Genomic DNA, 18,692 nt, shown 5'->3' on the forward strand with positions numbered 1-18,692 from the left:
AATTTGATATATTTAGATCGGGTTGAGTACAAATGCATTTCGAATAGCTAAGAGCTAAATTTATTGTCTCTAATTATGCTACCAACTGGTGTGACATTTCAATGTTGAGGCCAATTAAAGATATCGGGGGCCTTCATTATAATCATGTGGGCTGTGCGAATATCTCAGAGAGCAGCGAAGCCAACAAAAACAACCACAACACCAGAAAACCAATTTATAAATGTCTGTTGGGCTTATGATGGATTTCAGGTTGTGTGTGCGAGTCGCGTGGGCCACCAAGACAAAGAATTATGCAAAAACAAAAATCGTTTAATAACACTGTGCAGCATTTTTAGTGCTTTTTAAATTTACCTCGATGGATGCTATATTTTTGGATTCGTTACGAATTCCCAAGTTAAACTGCGTTTTCCAAAAAGTTCCCCGACGCAAGGATTCTTAGCAAAAGGACCTCAAAGTTCGAAAAATGCTGAAATTGGCCAACTTTGCGGAGCTCTCAGAGGCAAATGGATGCATGGTTTGATTCGATGTTAAAGTTTTTTAAAAGATACGCCCTTTATCTTTTAAACCCCATACTTAAAAAATTTTTAGGATTTTTTTGAAGGCAGAAACAAATTCTAGAAAACATAGTCAAAAAACATAAAAGTATACAGCTGCGGTCAAAATGGTAGTAGTGTTGCCGCCCTGTGTATTTAAAAGTTTGTTGTTGTAATTGATCTTTTCCTGGTAATATTGTATTGATTATAATTTTACTATTAGACTAATTGGATAAGAAAAAATTACAACATCAAACTTTTAAAAACACAAGGCGGCAACACTGCTACTATTTTTACCGCAGCTATATGTTTTTCAGTTTTTGACTATGTTTTTTGGAATTTATTTCTGCCTTAAAAAAAATCCTAAAATTATTTTATGTATGGGGTTTGAAAGATAAAGGGTGTATCTTTTAAAAAACTTTAACTTCGAACCAAGCCATGCATCCATTTGCCTCTGAGAGCTCCGCAAAGTTAGTCAATTTCAGCACTTTTCGAACTTTGAGGTCCTTTTTCTAAGAATCCTTGCGTCGGGGAACTCTTTGGAAAACGCAGTTTAACTTGGGAATTCGTAACGAATCCAAAAATATAGCATTCATCGAGGTTAATTTTTGATGCTGCATAGTGTAATTATATGGGCTTAACTGTGCAAGCCGAAAGGCTGAATACGCTTTAGGAACAATTTATAGTGTATATGATTATAACTTAAATATATATATTTAAAAATATTTCTTTTATTTTTATTGTATTAAAAGTAGAGTTCATAACGAATAAATTTCCACTTAAATGGTAATAAAATGCAATCCCAATTTTCTCGCATATTTAATGCGAAATATGGGCGAGGTCTCTCTCAGAGACCGAAAGCAGATTGAATGGGACAGATTGCAAGAACTATTTATTGCATGTTCAATTGCAATAGCAGACAAGGTAAACAAACAAAATCGCAGACGTAAACACCTGCTTAGGTAACGACGGCTACCACATGGCAATTACCACATCCTTCTACCCGTCGGCTACCCCCGGGTTTTCCCCGCTCCAATCCAATCCAACCTATTCCCAGTGAATTTCGCACTGGACTCCAAGAGACCCTCGCGAGCAGTTAAAACTGCAAAGAAAAAACTACGTACAACTGGGCATTTATTCAAAGCAACAGCCCGGACACGAAAATGGCATTAAAGTCAGTTGGAGACGAAGACGATGACGCTAGACGGCTGACGATGAATAAAACACTTCGAGTCGTAGACTCAGGTCCCCAGTGGAAAATGCTGAAAATCCCCCAGCCAAAACAGGCCGCAGACACAGTCGAAAAGGAAATGGCCAAAAAAAGAAAAGAAAACCCAAACACAAAATCACGTGGCTAACCGCAGAGACGTAAAATTGGAGAAAATTGCATTTGCGAGAGTGAAATGGAAATGCACTTTCGCAAAGAAGTATGCGAAAATAAAAAAATCAAAAAAAGAACTAGATATAAATATTACAGTAATATAACTTAGACATTTAAATACAAGTAAGCATTAAGAATAAGTTTTAAAATGTTAAAAAAAATCACAAACTTATCTAAAGTTTATACTATTCTTTATGGGGATATAAAAAAACGTCAGCAGAAAAAGGTTTGCTCCTTTTTTTTGGCAGTTTTGGGCATTTTGGCGGCTGCCGTTTGCCGCTGCCTGCAATGAATGAAATTAAATGTTGCCAATGGGGATAGACTCTACGAAAAAAAGACCAAAATGCTAGCATGCAAACAATAACAACGGCCACATCACAACTCGTTTTGTTGTTAGCTGGTTTGGTTCGCTGGTTGCCGCAGCAGCCGTCAAAAGTTGCCAAACTTGGCCAAGTGTGCAATGGCAAGTGTTCAGTTATTTTTATAGCCACCGCAGCAGCAACAACAACCACGACTACGACTACGACAAGTGCAGCAAACTGTTGGCCAGGCTAAGGTGAAATATGATTGCAGGCTGGTTGGCCCCAAGTCTTTTGAGCCTTAAGGAAAACCAATCCAAGCTGTTGTTGCTGGCTCACTGGAAGTTGGCGCTTTCACTAGTTGCGCCGTCGACTTTTCCCCGTATTGAATTCGTGGCTCTTACCCAGTTGGCCCACAACTCGAAGCTGTTTGCCATGCCGAATTTCGGCCCAATAAATGAATATTTGCTGGCGGCCAAAGAATTCTCATTCTCAATATGTTCGGCCGCACCCAAATTGTTTTTACAAATATTGAACATAAATATGCAAATATTTGGCTGATGTTCATTAAATTGATAGGCATTTGAGGGATATGAAAAGCTGTTTGTTCAATCCAGGCGAAAAGTAAGAGGTAATATCTTTCCAAAAAACCTCCTTTCAATATAGTTCTCATGAGAATTCTTAAGAGCTTTATTGGTCAAAGAACTTTTATATGCTGATGACAATCACTTAAAAATAACCATTTTTTCATTCCACTCTATGCAAATCCAATCCAAATATTCATATTTGGTTTGATAGTAACAAAAACAGTTTACAAAGCATTATAAGCGCTCCACTTTCCGTTTCATTCTACCCATTATCTCTATTTGCATTCTACTCCGGCTGTGAGTAATTGGCTTTACTATTTCGCCAGATTTATAAGCTAGTTTAACCCGTTCAAAATACAGCAGCTGCAAGCTGGGTAGTCTATGGCGTGTTATAAGCTAAACAAGCGAAAAACAAACAAAACAAAGACATTTACGGCAGACTGCGAGATAAAGTATCTGTATAGAGATGACCAATGTGAGATACGAGCTGCGAAGATAGATGGGTGACCTGACCTTTAGCCGCAATGCCAGAGATGCCAGATAGGCAAAAAAAGAAACGAACGAAAGAGAGGCTGTTAATCATCGGTTATATCATTGACCTCCCGAGAGTTCGGGGCGGTCGCCCATCCCAGACACACAACTTGCATAAATACCTCCCCACCGCAGCATAATTAACATCTGAGCGATAAATGTAATTAGCGATTGCCTGCGCTTAATTGCACTTTCATTGAGCAGAGTTCATTGCCGCATCTCTCGGCTCTCGTCTCTCGGCGCTTTTGTGTCAAATGTTGGGCCGTGTCAAACACAATGTTCAATTTTCTTTTCGCCGCTTTGAGTATCTGTGAGATACACAAAGGCGAAGCCATCAAACAAATGCGCCACAGAAAATAAACACCCATCGAGATGGGATGCACTGCCAACGCAGAGAGTTTTAGATGGGTGTATGTACTTTGTTTAAAAATAACAGGGAACCAAGAAGATGTTGTGTATGCAATCCGAAAGATACGAGGGCCCACCACTCGAGGCACACAGCTGCCAGCGGGCTGGGCCTCCGATTTTAGTGTAAACACTGCGTCTAAATAAACCCCATTCAAGGATGGGGCCTCTGCAGGCTGCAGCTTCTTCAAAGCGTTTCTGACCTCAAACACGTTCTAAAAACTCACAGCTTCTTGCGAGAATGTTTTTTATTTACAAGTCGAAAGGAAAGGACCAAGGGAACAAATAAATAAAAATAATGTTTTTTAATACATTTTTCTTTTAATTTGATTTTATGTAATCCATGGAGAAAGCTTAAGTTTTTTCTATGATTTTCTAGCAACAAAAGATTTCAACTAAGTGCAGTGGCACTGTAAATTCAGATATGGCAGGATCACTTACACATGAGCCACTCGAGGCGATATTTTGAGACCACTCACGCAGAAAGTCGGCAAAAAAAAAACGAGCTAATAAAAACCGAAACCGAACAGAAACCGCAAGTGCCAAGGCCCGAGGTGGAAAATTGCGATTTTCACGCACCGCTCCTGGCCACTTTTTCGCGAAAAAGTCACCTGTCCCTGACTTTTTCGCCTTTTGATGTCTCTTTGAGCGTGCGTGAAGTGCGGCTATTAGGAAAATGTGTCTCTCTCGCAAAGGCAATGCGCCTATTTTTAGTCCATTGGCTCCGCCAGCTTCGGGTTGGCCATGAAAATGTTGTAAAATGTATCTGCATCTGCATCTGCATCTAAATCTGCGGCGCTTGCAGGTGTACACATGTATATGGCAACATACATAGTTGATAGCCCGGCGCACAGGTGAAAGTATTTAATTATGCGTCTGCCGCATGACAAATCTGTTGGTGTTGATGAATTGCCATTGCAATGCAAAACATCCTTGGCTAAATGTCGGCCTGCCAAGCTGTGTGGCGAATTTCCCAGCTCATATGGCCAGCGGATGCGAAAACGCGCCGGCAGGAAAGTGAGTGCCCAAAATTGGACTCGACTCGGACTGGCGTTTTCATTGGAAAAGCGAGGCGACATCGCCAAGTGCGGCGATTCCAGGGGCGCTGATCGCAGCTCGATAACAATGGGCAAACATTTATTGGTAATGAAAACACAAACAGTCAAGCAAACAAACAAAGTGTCAAGTGGCCGGATTTTGCCTTGCCATTTTGCTCTCGTATTTTGGCCAGCTGCGTGTTTATTTGTTTGCCAAACGTGTTTGTTTCTTCGCACTCCCACCCCCAACTGTCATTTCTGTATTAATTTGCTCAGCAATTGGCACTTGTGTGCCATGAATATTCGAGTAAGAGGCAAATAGTTAGCAGATGTCGCATCGGATTTCACTTTCCACACTTCCTCGGAGAATACTCGGTTTTTCCTTTTCCCTGCATTAATTTATGAATAAGATTAAATTTCCCCAAGGTTACAGAAATGATTTATATTTAATTGAGAGATTTCTTAATTGCGACTCATATTGCTTATCTAATCGCTTCTTATTGCCTTGTTTTCCTTGGAATTGTCTTTAAATCTCGACCGCACACCAGGCGTATGAGTAATATCACCGATTCATATAAAAGATCGCTGGGAGTTCTGCGATGACAACAGAATTGCCAGAGCCAATTAATGCTGGCTATTAAGTCGCAAATTTGCCAAACGATTAGGTGATTATTTAACAAGGCACACTTAAAAAATAATATGGTTTTTTTATTATTTATTTTGAAGTCTGAAAACTAGCCTATAAAAAAACTATATTTTTTGGTAATAGAACAACGGGGCGTATGAGCAATCGGCCTTATTAAGAGATGGGCCACCGAAATACAATCTAAATCGAAAGCTAAACCAACCGAGCAAAGCCATCAGTTTTAAAGTGCAACTGCAACTATTTTTACATTCAATTTTATTTATATTTTAGCATTTTTTTGCGGCTGTTGTTATTTTGATTCGATTTCTTTGTCTGCTGGCATTTTCATTGCAACAGCAGCAACAGCAGCCTCACCCGCAGCAGAAGCCGCCCAGCATTTGTTGAACGTTTCGAACACATTCGAGGCCTGTTGTTAGACAATTTCATTTGCAGTTTGCAGTCAAAAGCGCAAATATTTGCACAATCCTCGGGCCGCTGCAATCGTAGCTGCGTTTGCGTTTGCTATTGCTATAGTTTCAGTTGCTGTTTCGGTCCTCTGAGCGCTAATTGAGTGAGCACACGACAAGCAGGCAGGCAGGCAGCAGGCAGTCAGTTAGACAGGCGGTCGAACGAACGAACGGATGGACTGTCAAGCAGCTCTAGAGGAGAAATGAAAAACGCAGCGAGGTCTGGCAGAGATCTGGCCGAGCCATATAATGTGGGGCATGCATCGAACATTGCAACTTCCCCCTCGGGGGCCACCACGCACACACACTTTTTTCATGCCTCGGGAAGTTCGAGGCATGCAACACGCCATAAACTTCAAGGAAGTTGCCCAAACAGCAGCATGCGTTCCGAAAGGAATTTTGATTGCCCCACTGTAACCGATTCCATACAAAGCCCCCTTTTTCCTTCTTTCTTTCGGCACCACCACTCGACCACTGTCCATAAAATTGTCATAAATTTAATCCGATAAAGTTTCATTTCATTTGGCTGGACTGCCCGTCTAATCAGCAGCCTCATAATCCCCATCATCATTACACAGAAAGAAATACAGCTTTATAAACAATAAATATAAGTATTTGATCTTTTTTATTTGACTGTTTCATAAACGAATCGAATGATACTATATAATTTTCATATTTTAATATTAAATTAAAACTTCTGATCATCAGATCATAATCATTTATCTTTTTGTGTAGCATTATGCTTAGTATGGGTTATTGTTACGATGGTATTTATATATATATTCCGTTGACAGTCCGCAACATTTCCACTGCGCATCAACGCACATTTTCCGAGTTTCTTTTTTGGGTCATACATTCTTTTTTTCTGTTTTGTCGAACAACCAAAGTCAGTGAACTTTCGTTCAGATGAAATATTGAGGAAAGTTCTGTGTCTTGACAGAGTGATGGAGCGCTCGACTGACGGATTGATGAGCGTTTTTCCACTTATCAAATTGGCTGCCATGAGAAAATGTTTTCATTTAAATATATAATCGCTGGAGAGTAAAATTGCGTAATTGATTTGCGAGGCTGAGAGCAACAAGCTTTGCCTGAAACCGAAATCAATAAATAGTGCCGACTCTTTCTGGCCCATCATGCTGTCTCTTTCGATTCTAGAGAGTGTGTGCGTAAAGAATCTTGTTAGATGCCACACGGCTCTCACTTAGCATTTGCAATTTGCTCAGGAATGCTGCTCTTTGTAGTGGCGAAGTTTCGCTTTCTAAATGCCTCGCATTACTCATACGACATGGGGTACAATGTTGCAAGTTGGCGAGAGGAAGGTTAAGAAAGAGTTCGGGTAAAAGCAGTTGACAATGGTTTTATAAAACTCAGTTCTTGTTACTCAAATTATAAGCTAAGAACTTTTTAACATTACTCATACGACCTGTTGGTTTTTAAATATTTTATTTGTGAGTTTTTTTTACAAATATGATTAGTCTTCACAATCAAACATCTAAACTTTATCATACATTCACTGATTACTATATCATTACCTTTTAAGGAGATTTTTTATTTGGTGTTCTCTTTTTTGGCCCACTTTTCTGGCAGCACGTGCTTCGGCTTAGCCTGATCTCTTTGCTTTTTATTTACCTTGGCCACTTGAGTTGTTTTTAATAAACTGTTAATAATGGTTAACTTTTGGCGCTTACCAGCCACCCACGCATTCGGAAACTCAGACACTGAGAGCCAAGACACCTGCCCACATGGGTCCATGAAATATGCTGTTTTTGGCCGTTTTTGTTCGTCTGTCTATCTGCTACTTTGTGGTCAATAAATGTGGCCATTATAAGCCGGGCCATTTGGGGCGTGGGCGTGGCACTTATAGTGTTCCATACGAGATTTGCCATCGCGTGTGCAGACTTCTTGGTTATCGTTGTTGTGTTGTGTGTGTTGGCGTGCTCTGGGTAATTTCGGTTTTTTTTCTCTTTTGTTTGATTTTTTTCTTTGCATGAGGAGCATTTTAGTGCGATTCATTGACCAGATTCCATGACTCTGCACAATGTAAATGAAACAGTTGTTTGCAGTGGTTACTTGTGTTTTTCATTTTCATTTTTTCAACTCTTGTTGCTTTTTGCTGGCGTAATTATGCGCCTGAAAATCGTTGGCTGTCATTAGGCGCACGAGTTGACCGTGAACCAGTGACGACGGCTCCACATTTTCAATTCTCTTTCGCTTTTGATTATTGAATTTTATAGAAACACTTTTTAAAAAGTGGAACAAATTAAAGTAAATACAAGTAAAATGTTTGTTTTTGAGATTGCAATTTGATTGTGATGTTTTATTTAAATTAATTGAATATTAAACTCGTTTATGCATAAGATAGTAATTGAATTTTAAAATTAAATTGCAGCTAAAAACCACATATAGATAAAATTGTGCAAACCATAAAGGACTTTTAGGAAATTGAATTATGGATTGCAAAGGCTATTTATTCCGCAATTCTCATGGGGGGAATCTGAGGGATTTTGTGGGTTTTGGGGGTGCGCTATTTGGGTCTCCCAGTTGCATTGCCAATATCCGCTGGCAATGCAATCAAGCAGCAAATAAAAATGGAATGGAAAACTATACAGAAACCCCGAATTCCATTGACTGACTGACTAACTGACTGGCTGGCTGGGCGAACGAATGAATGAATTAGTGACGAATGCCGAGCGAGCTGCGTGGATCGATTCACGCTCGACCGACAAACTTCCGCTGCTGGGCAGAAAGCTAACGAATGATAACTGTGCCATGTTTTCCACTGGGGGTTAAGTGCAAACGTCATAAACTCAATTTCTCCGACTCCCTGGATCCCCCGAGCCCCCATAGTACATAGTTTAGTTACCTTTCGAAAAGACAAAGCACCGAGCAAAGCGGAGTCGAACCAAAACAAAAAGTGATTCATGCGCAACCAGAAAAGCCGAAAGAGATGGGCAGATTTTTAAGGAGAGACAGAGAGAGAGAGGGAAAAACTTGTTTCATAGGCCCAACAACACGAGGCAGCAAAGCATCCAACGATGGGAAATAACAGCTATAAGGAGAGTTCTCTCGAAAAAGTAATTCTATTTAGGATTCTTTGAAGCTGATCAAAAGTTTTTTAAGAACCTTTACTTTACTTATTGTAAGTCTACTTTCCCATAAGTTTTCTATGATTAAATCCTACTTCTAATTTAAAATAGTGTAAAAAGGAACAAAGACGAAATATTTAAATATTTTAAATTTATTGTTCAGCATTTAATTACTACTACTACTGTTTTGGCATGTTGCATACTATTTAATACTTTAAAAAAAAGATAACAGCTCCACCGAATTGATATTTAATTTACTTTAAAAGTTTCAAGATCTCTTTTACAAAATCGATCCAGCCAATCGATCATTGAATTTCTTTCGGTGCATTCTGCTCCGGGGCTTACTTTCCTTAACGGAACCCAAATCGATCCGCCCTTCTGCCATCCTTAATTGCATTGACACGCCCCGTTTATTGGACTGCGGTTGCCGCGGCCCCGACTTTCCAATTGATCCGATTGATAATTGGATTTGCGTTTGCCGATTGGAAAAGCGAAGCGGCGGCGGCAGCAAAAGGAAATACCTTTCGAAACCAGCGACTCCGGCACCTTATATGGATCGGAATCGGATCGGAGAGTCGAATCGTGATCAATCAGCTGATTCATTAGCCCCAATTTAGTTGGTCAAGGTTTGGCCGCCCCAAATGCGAACGTGCTTATCGCATCAACACCTTCCGCAGGTCGATTTCCAATCGCGAATTGTTATCAGCGCAGTTCGATTTCAATAGGCGACTAATGAGAGTGGGTCGGACGGCAGGCCTTATAAGGCTAAGGAACCCCTATACGAGAGCAGCAGCGCTTGTTTGCAATAGGCGCCGATCATTAAATTAAACTACACATGTTATAGATAAGGAAATGGTATTCGCTGAATCGCATTCGCCTTGTTGTTTTTTCAGTAGGTGATAATAGATTTGTTTGTTTTACATTGTTTTGAAATTTTAATTGTGGCAAAATATAAAAGGAAACCGCAAACAACAAAGGAAACTGATTTGATTTAAGATTTAAAATGGATTTTTAATAGATTTTTTATTCATGGAATCTTTTTAATCATAACAATTTGCGATCAGAAATTGATAAATAAATAAATAAATAAAATAATCGCCCGCTTGTGGGAGTTATTAGATCAGCAAACCAGTTTGCCTGAAGTCCAGCACTTTGGAATGGGGAATATGTAGCGCTGTAGAGAACTACCTGAACCATAGAATTTCCACCATATGGCAATGAACTGGGCATGTCTATGGAAACATCAATATTTTTTGTGGCCGGGACCTTTGGTCGTAAATAGCTCGAAACGCATAAACATGTCCGATGTGTGCCGCAGTTTGTGTTGTGTGTATGTTTTGTGTTTTCTGTTTTATTTGTAGTTGGAGAGCTCAACCCCCAGTTCAATAAACCCACCGCAAAGCTAATTACATTTCCCGGCAACAAAAACGGCAGCAGCAACTAAAATTAAAATTTAACTACAAAATAATATGTGAAATCACGAAAATAGTATTATGTTTTTTGTGACAAATGGTAAAATTAATTGCACATAAGAGCCACGAAAGCCAATGCGAAGGGGGAGATCGGGCGAGGGAGGAGTCTCTCTCTAGATCGCTCTGCGTAATTAAAAATATAAATGAAATGGCAATTGAAGAGCCGAAATACAAATGCCCCATGCAATCAGCTTTCTTCACGCTAAAATTAGCAGCCGCCGCAAGAAATAAATTTAAATTTAAAAAAAAGAAAGAAAAGAAATAAGGGGCAGAGGCAGAATAAATTTTACACAAATTTTCCACCGATGAAAGTTTTCCTCTTTCATTATTTTCTCGGCTCGTGTTTATCGAATCTGTTAGAGATGTTTAGATTTTCATTTCTTGTTAGAAATTTGGTGAAAAATGGGTGGGCTTTGCTGTGGGTGGTGCCGCAATCAATTTGAATAAATTGAAAAACTGCAGCTAGAAATTGAAACTGAAACTGTCAAAGCCAAATGCTGTGGGATAATTAAAAATAGTTCTTGCCGGGTTTCGATTTCGAATTTCGATTCTCGTCGATTGTCGATTCTCCCCCAGTTCGATTGTATTATTGTCCCAATAAACTTTGCCCTTTTCAAGTTGGCCATTGGCCAATAAAAGACGACTTTTCATTGGGTGTCGAGCAGCATTTGCCAATTAAAAATGCAAGAGGCAGGGTTATGAGGATTGATAGCCGAGTGCAGGTGGGACCGACTTTAATAATCCAGGTGCTCTCGACGTCCAAAGAATAATGTCAGCCACCGGAAACGGAAATTATTTAATATTTTTGAATTATTAAATTATTTATTATTCAAAAATATAGTCAATTTTAACTGAATGTCTGGTAGAGTTCAAATATATCTCCTGATACAACCAAGTAGCGCATTATCTAATCTATTCTAAATAAATCGCCTTGCCGTGATTAGGCAACAGCTCTTGTCCAACAGCAATTAACAGGCATTAAATGTGGGGCTCTTAGTCACTGACATATGCCAATCTACACTAATACGTATGTGAATTTAATATATAATTATATATTTCGAACAACTCACCTTAACAAGCAATTTTGCTGGCCGAAAACATTTGTGGTGGGAAGGCGAAATATATGATTTGTTAGCTTATGCTTTTAGTTCACTGAAAACAGAAAGAGAAAAATGTATTTATTAAATGAAACATAATTAAGACTTGGTTAAAAAAAACTAATATGAAGAAGATCATTAATAACCTCAATAAATTAAAATTGTGTTTCCTTATAGGAAACTAAATGTAAAAAAAAAAAATAAAATATATCACTATGGACGGCAGTCCATGTAGTGACGAAGCGCACCAGGAGAGTGTGCGAAGGCGACTACTATTATATAGCCGCAAAATTGAAAATCTGCTGTGATAGTCCGATCGTAATGAGTAATACACCAATCGAAAGGTATTGCGAAAACTAACAGGATTGCATACCAAGACTTTAAGAAAATCAATTGGCTTGGGAGAGAGAGCGGTGAAAGTGAAAAAATGAAAATTTCGAAATTTGGAGCTGTTGGGGCCGGTGGGGATAAATGCCCCCTCGCAATGTTTTAGTTGTATTCCTTTTGAAAATACCCGTCGAATGAGGGGTCATTTGTCAAAATCCGACGCTCCGTTCAAAAGTTATAGCCAAAATAAGATTTCCTTCTTCTTCCCAAAATGAAAATTTAATTCTGTTTGTCAGTTTGTCAGTTTGTCCAAAACATGTTTCTTAAGTTTTGAAAATTTAATATAACGTTCATCCCATCGATATAAAAAACTTTTGTTCTACCACTTTTGGAAAAACTCGCTAGTTTAGCGGGAAAACAACTATAAATAGCTAAAATTCGGAAAACCGTAACTTCTATACTACTTAAATGCTATAAACGCCTTCTATATGCAATTTGTGTAAATGTAATAATTAAAAAGATATGAACAAAAGACAATTTTTTAAAACTTATTTTTTAGCTTTTTTTTATTTTTCTCAAAAACGGCTCTAACGATTTTCTTTAAAACTTTAAATTGTATAACCCTTGAGATTCCTTAAATTTTGGTGTATAACACATTACTGTAAAAAGTCACGTTTAAAAGTTATTTTTATACGAAAATAGCCACTTTTGCCAGCTCGAACAACTAAAGCTTCCTGAGTATTGAATTTTGTGTGAGGGTATCCGAACTGTATTTTAGGGTCATGGAATCAGTAAATTTGCACTTAAGAGTTCCATATAGGAATCTTTTGTTCTACGACTTTTGGAAAAAGCCGCTACTTTAGCGGGAAAAAAGCTAAAAATGGCTAAATTTCGTTAGTTTGTAAGTTCTACACTACTAAAGGTACAGACATGTGCCATACCTCGTTTAAAAGGTATTTTGAAATACTTTTTAACTTAATTTGTTTAAATACAATGGCTTACAAATTATGATTGACCAATTTAAATTTAAATGTATATATTAGCTCCTATGAGAGCAAATGAAAACAAACAAAAACTTCTGATATCAAATAAAAACACCTCTTAACGAGGTAAAAAACTAGTGACGATCGCACCTTCAACATACAAAAGTTCTGATATCAACATTTGTGACGAAAAATTATTACACTCGTCATTAAATAGACTTTCTAATATTTTTTCATTCGGCACGCTGCAATAGAAAATGCCTGTGAAGGGAAAAAGGCTGGAATAGTCTGCTAGGGCGGGCCGAATGAGAAAATATTAGAAAGTCTATTTAATGACGAGTGTAATAATTTTTCGTCACAAATGTTGATATCAGAACTTTTGTATGTTGAAGGTGCGATCGTCACTAGTTTTTTACCTCGTTAAGAGGTGTTTTTATTTGATTTATCTAAGTACAATTTCTTCAAGTGCACAAGTATATTAGGTGATCTTCTAATTTGCCTTTCAGTCATGGCCAAAATACGTCATCTTTCGATCCCTGACGATTGTGAATAATTAAGGAAAGTGAATCATATGCTTAGAACCACAATATACCAACAATGTATGTATTACTTTGAAAGTGCAGAAATAAATAGATACAAATGTATCCGTAAGCAACGAGAGTTTCCCAGAACATTCAGGCTTTTGTTTTAGACAGGGGCACATCCGGCGACTGTCGAATTTCGGAATGTGCCAATGACATGAGCTCCATTTAGAAATATCTGTTTATGTTTACTACCCATATCCCCCGATTCCCCATCCCCATTTCCATCTCTCGGTGCGATCAAACATTGTCGCCTGTCAGCACTTTGAATTTGCATTGAAGAGCCAATGTTTTGTTCACTGCCATTAATTGGCCTTCGCTTTGACTCCGGGGAATAGAGCATGCAAATGCAATTTGTTTGGATGATTTCAATTGAGAAATTGCTAGCCATTTTGAGGGGCTGTTTGCATGGAGATTCAAATCAATAAATTGCAAAAAAGTGTTTAGTCAATAAACCACTTGCAGTTTGCCCATCAAAAAAGAGACTGGAATAAAAAAAGGTACTTTAGAAAAAGTATTTTTGTTTTTATATAAATATTCTGAATAACTAAACAATAAATAATAATGAATTTTCTTCATTAGATTGTTAATAAATCGAATAAAAACTCCGAGCAACGTAAGATCATCTTATAAACAGACTAATCCACTTAATTTTAAACATGATATCCCAAAATTACATTAAATTAGGACACGAAATTCGAGAAACCCTGCCCTTATCACACCCTCGGTGCTATATTGCTTCGGGATAATCCTCCACCCCATTCCAAGGAAAACTTCTTGGGAAATTGAAAAACTTCTAGTTGGAAATGTAGCGCAGCTTTTGTATACCTATGTGCCACATGTGCCCCGAGCAAACCCCTAGAAATGGCACTATAAATATGTCGAGGAGGTGAGTGAGCCGTGCTAGAAGCTGTCGAAGCGTAAAAACTTAATCATATTAAGAGCTGAGAGCTCGCCAACCGGCTCCTAAACTTGGTCTAGAAGGCAAAGGGCTGATTAAACGATAGATGGATGAATGAAACGAACGGGTGAGTGGATGCGATGAGTGGCTGAGTGAATAAACCGAACCGAGTGGCTAAATGAGCAAAGTTAATGCCTGACTGGCTGAAAACTGGAAAATCGAGGCTCAAATTAAAAACCCAAACACCGGCACAAAAGGCGGGGCGTAACAAAAGTAGCATGTTGTAAGTACATACATATAGTTGTCTCAACTGAATTATAGACAAGCAAATTCTTATTCACCGGAGCAGCGAACTTTAGCAATGTGAAAATGCACAGGCAACAAAGCAAACAACACAAAAAGCCACTCATCACAACAAAGGAGCTCACCCACTTGGGTCATGGTCATCGTGATGACGGCGATGTCTGTCAGGTTTTTAATTAATAATAAAACTCCTCCTGGAGAGAGAAATGCGCCGCGCAGACAACAAAAAGTATGAAATTGAAAACGAACAGTGGACACTTTGATGATGTATTTTTGATAAATTGTGAAAGTGCCTGGCCCAGACGACAGCTAATTGACCCCCAAAACTCCCCATCTCCCCCCAAAACCAAACCCATTTTCCCAACCGCGCGGCATATGTTATTAAAGTGGCGATAAAAATGCGATTAATAGCACACAAAAGCCTATCAACGTGAAAGGCCAACAAACGAAATAAAAAACACACACAAATGGCCAATGCGAAAAAAAGAAATCGTATTGGCGAGGAAAAACTGAATGCTGAACTCTGCCTTCTGCAAAAGATAAAAGATACAATTTTACGCGCTCTCTTCGACTTCAAAAGGGGTTTGAAATATAAGTAAAAGTAAGTGAAAAAGAAGCCTGTCCTTGGCCGCAACTTTATCTAATTTGGCTGATATTTTATCAGTGTCACAACACATTGAACGATATCAATTTCCCATTTATGGGTTAATGGGGGAGAAGGTCAGATAGATATATGTCTGTGAAGAGAACAGCTCATCGGGTCTCGTGTCCCGGGGGAGAAATGTTTAATGGTTTTTCAAGTGCTTCTCAAATGAGGAAGACCCTGCATTTCTTGTCCTTTTTTTCACCAGCAATTGTTAACACATTGCGGTCATAAAAATGCACTTTATGGCATTTCACCAACAAAGGTCAAACTGCATTGCAGTTGGGTTAAGTGCTGCGTAGGGGTTTACGAAAGTGGGAGTGTTTTGCAGCTAAGCTACACTTTAATTTAAAACTGTTTCATGGGAGATTCTAATAACCTTTTCAGACACCAGAGATATATTATATTTCCCTGATCCCACATATTTTTTAAAAGGGGAATCCAGTTACATTTACACTCTAACCAACAGATGCTAATGACCATTGCTATTACCATCAGGCCAAATGCCATTGACGCCTCTTGAGAACCAACGTCCATAAATGGGGCCCCAAAGCAAAAATTGCTAATGAAAAGCACACACTCGTCACAAATGTCACACTTTACACGTGCCCCCTAAAAAAACGAGGCCCCAATTAGAGCCCAAATTAGGTGTTTCTCGAGGCTGAGGCTTAAAATAACATTCCAGCCCCCCGAAAATGATAAAATAACCCAACACCAATCTCAACTTTGATTGTGAACATTTGCTTATAAATAGCAAAGGGGTACCTATTATCTTATCTCTAGATTTAAATACTCTTTCGACCATGCGATCGGGCTAGAAATATTTATGCAGTCAAGCAAAAAGTTTCGGGGCGGCATTTGCTTTCTACTGAAATCCAAAGAGTGCTTTTCCATTGTTCTTGTGCTTTTGCCAGTGCAATGTCATGACTTGACGCCATCGTGTTTTCTCCGTTGCCTTGATTGGTGTAAAGAAAATTGCCCCGCCAGCAGAACGATCTTAAAAGTCAATGCTCCTACATACTGAGGGGGTTCAACGAATGGCGATTATTCAAGCGATATTGTTATCAGAGGATGTTCGTGATTGCGCCTTGGTATTCTCTTGGGATTCAAGATAGGATTGTCCATACAATGGACTAAAGGGTCGACTTTATAAAGATTATACCATAATTTTTCCAATTGAACCCTACGATGTCAAGTATCTTAGTTCTTTGGGAGTTTCCGTATCAATTGTTTTTAAATGACTTTATTGTGTTGGGCAACGACCAAATCAAACTTTTACCCATTTGATTCGCTTTGTAGATGGCAGTTTCTTGTAATTTGTTGCATTTCTTTGAAATAATGTCAAGGCTAATGACATTTGTGCTGGTTCGACAATAATTTTCCCTACCCACCGCTTTCTTGTTTGGCTTATATTTGTTTTCTTTCTTTTTTTTTGTGGAAACTTCAACGCTTGTCATTGTCGGGTACTGCCACGCCCCCTGAGAGACGCCCCTTACAATGATGTCATATCACACTGTCTCAAATTGCTCCAATTTCGCTTCTTGCTTTTGACTTTGTCACGCTTTTCCCAGCGAGCGCTTTTCCACACTTGACTTCGCATTTCCCCCGATCCGATCCCTCGGAGATCCGCTTTTTCCCACCTTAACTAATAACTTTGTTTGTTTTTCCTTCATTTTCCGAGTGCATTTCGCTTGGGCTTTGGCTTTTTCCGCAGTTTGCCACTGTTTCATTTTCTTTTTGCGCCTGCCCTGGATTTCCATTTTGTCGCTCTTGGTTTTTGCGCCGGTTTTTCTGGCCGATTGTGAAAAGTTGCGCACTAATGGCAGCTGTGAAATGCATTTATGTTTATGGTCTAGTTTTTCCATTCTTCTTTTTTTTGTTTGAGCGCTTCTGGAGCACCTCTTAAGGGCAAACATTTATTCTTATCCTCCAGTCACATTAGTGCGAAGGCTAAGAGCAAACCTAATGGGTAGGCCGAGAAAAAATGTAAGCCCCATGAGATTCTAAACATTTTTAACCATTTAAGATTACGTTTCTTGAAATCTTTTAAATACCATTAAAAATACGTAATGTTTTTAAATATATTTAAAGAGAGGAAAGTTTTTTTAGATTAAAAATTCCAAACAAATTATATACAAGCTATGAAGTAAAATAGACTTATCATTTCTGGGCGGATGAATAGAAACTTTTGAAATATTGATTCTGGCATGTGTGAGATAATTAGCATAACATTCAGATACGATTACATAAAAATGCAAATCTTGTGGGCATTATGATACAGCATTATCGATCACCGGCTTGAACTCACCTTGATAATTTAAAGATTCGACTGGAACTGTTTGATTTATTCGAAGGGGTTTGCATATATCATTTTGGAAACGGCAAATTGCGATTATAATCGAGAAGAAGACAAGAGGAAGGGAAGAATAAGGGGAAAGGCGATATTAGAGAGATAAAGTTGCACGCGAAAACCGGTTGCCGTTATTGTTTATACCGAATCGGAAACGAAGTTGTGGGGGCAGGCGCGAATATAGATGTTGTATAGAGAGGAGAAGTAGAAACTGGGTGGAAAAGGGGACCGGGAATCAATAAAACAAACACACCACGAAAAACACATGGAAAGTGCAGCAAATACGTATTTCCTCAACTTTATTTCGGTTTACTGCACAAATAGGCGAGTCCTGCTGCCATAAAAATGAATCATTCATTCGCGTTTTTGGTTTTGACGAGAGATATGATATGGGAGATAAATAATATGCTGCTGCACTAAGCACACACACTCACACCCGCCCCCACGAACACACACGCACACGAGACTTCACTGAGAAAGTTTATTAATATATTCCAGACACGCGGATCCATAGAGGAAAATAATACATATTCGATTCACGGCGGCGACGTTGAAAAAAAAGAGAACTGAAAAACAGAACACACGCGTTGGTCCGTTGGCTCTTTGTTTTTTTTTTCGTACCGTAACGGCGGCGATTCGGGTCCTCTGCACTATATCCGCATTATATAACCGCACTGGTAGATCCGGGCATTGCTGCACCGTGGGCCAACTAATTGCACCCGTCACTTACACTTTTTTCGCTAGTCGCTTAGATATCGCGTCCGAGTCGATGGGGGATTTGTTTTTAAAACGCGAAGTTCGTTCCTCGGTTTTTTCGACGGGTATGATCTGGCCAGAGTGTGGATAGCGGCTAAACACCGTTAGTAAGGTAGTGGTGGGAAAGAGGAAATATAACCAAAATATACCAAAACATACCGAGATTATATGAAACATATGTTTTAGATGTGCGTCAAGTTAGCGTCGGTGACTTTAGCGGCGATAGCGGAACGGTGGAATCTGGAACACGGGGCCAATTTTTATTTTTTGATTTCTTGGGCTTCTGGGGGCCAAATCGAACAATTTTAACTGCAAACTTGATTAGAAA

The 18,692-nt window shown here is 39.0% G+C and overlaps 1 protein-coding gene across 7 annotated transcripts in view; it reads right to left on the reverse strand.

The window, feature by feature from the left end:
- Mical (Molecule interacting with CasL) overlaps positions 1 to 18,477 on the reverse strand; it is a 45,402-nt gene extending 26,925 nt beyond the window's left edge. For 2 of the 7 annotated variants that reach the window (XM_070217215.1, XM_070217213.1), the window contains exons 1-3: positions 18,339 to 18,477; positions 17,567 to 17,593; positions 11,494 to 11,575 (exon numbers count right to left, since the gene is read on the reverse strand). The gene's annotated coding sequence lies outside the window, so the exon portion shown is untranslated. Of the gene's footprint in view, positions 1 to 11,493; positions 11,576 to 17,566; positions 17,594 to 18,229 lie in introns of all 7 variants that reach the window. The other 5 variants (XM_070217219.1, XM_070217217.1, XM_070217218.1 and 2 more) reach the window with 3 other exon arrangements.
- Positions 18,478 to 18,692: the final 215 nt, after the last annotated feature.

This window comes from Drosophila takahashii, chromosome 3R (assembly GCF_030179915.1).
Source record: "Drosophila takahashii strain IR98-3 E-12201 chromosome 3R, DtakHiC1v2, whole genome shotgun sequence".
In the NCBI taxonomy this organism is placed as follows: domain Eukaryota; kingdom Metazoa; phylum Arthropoda; class Insecta; order Diptera; family Drosophilidae; genus Drosophila; species Drosophila takahashii.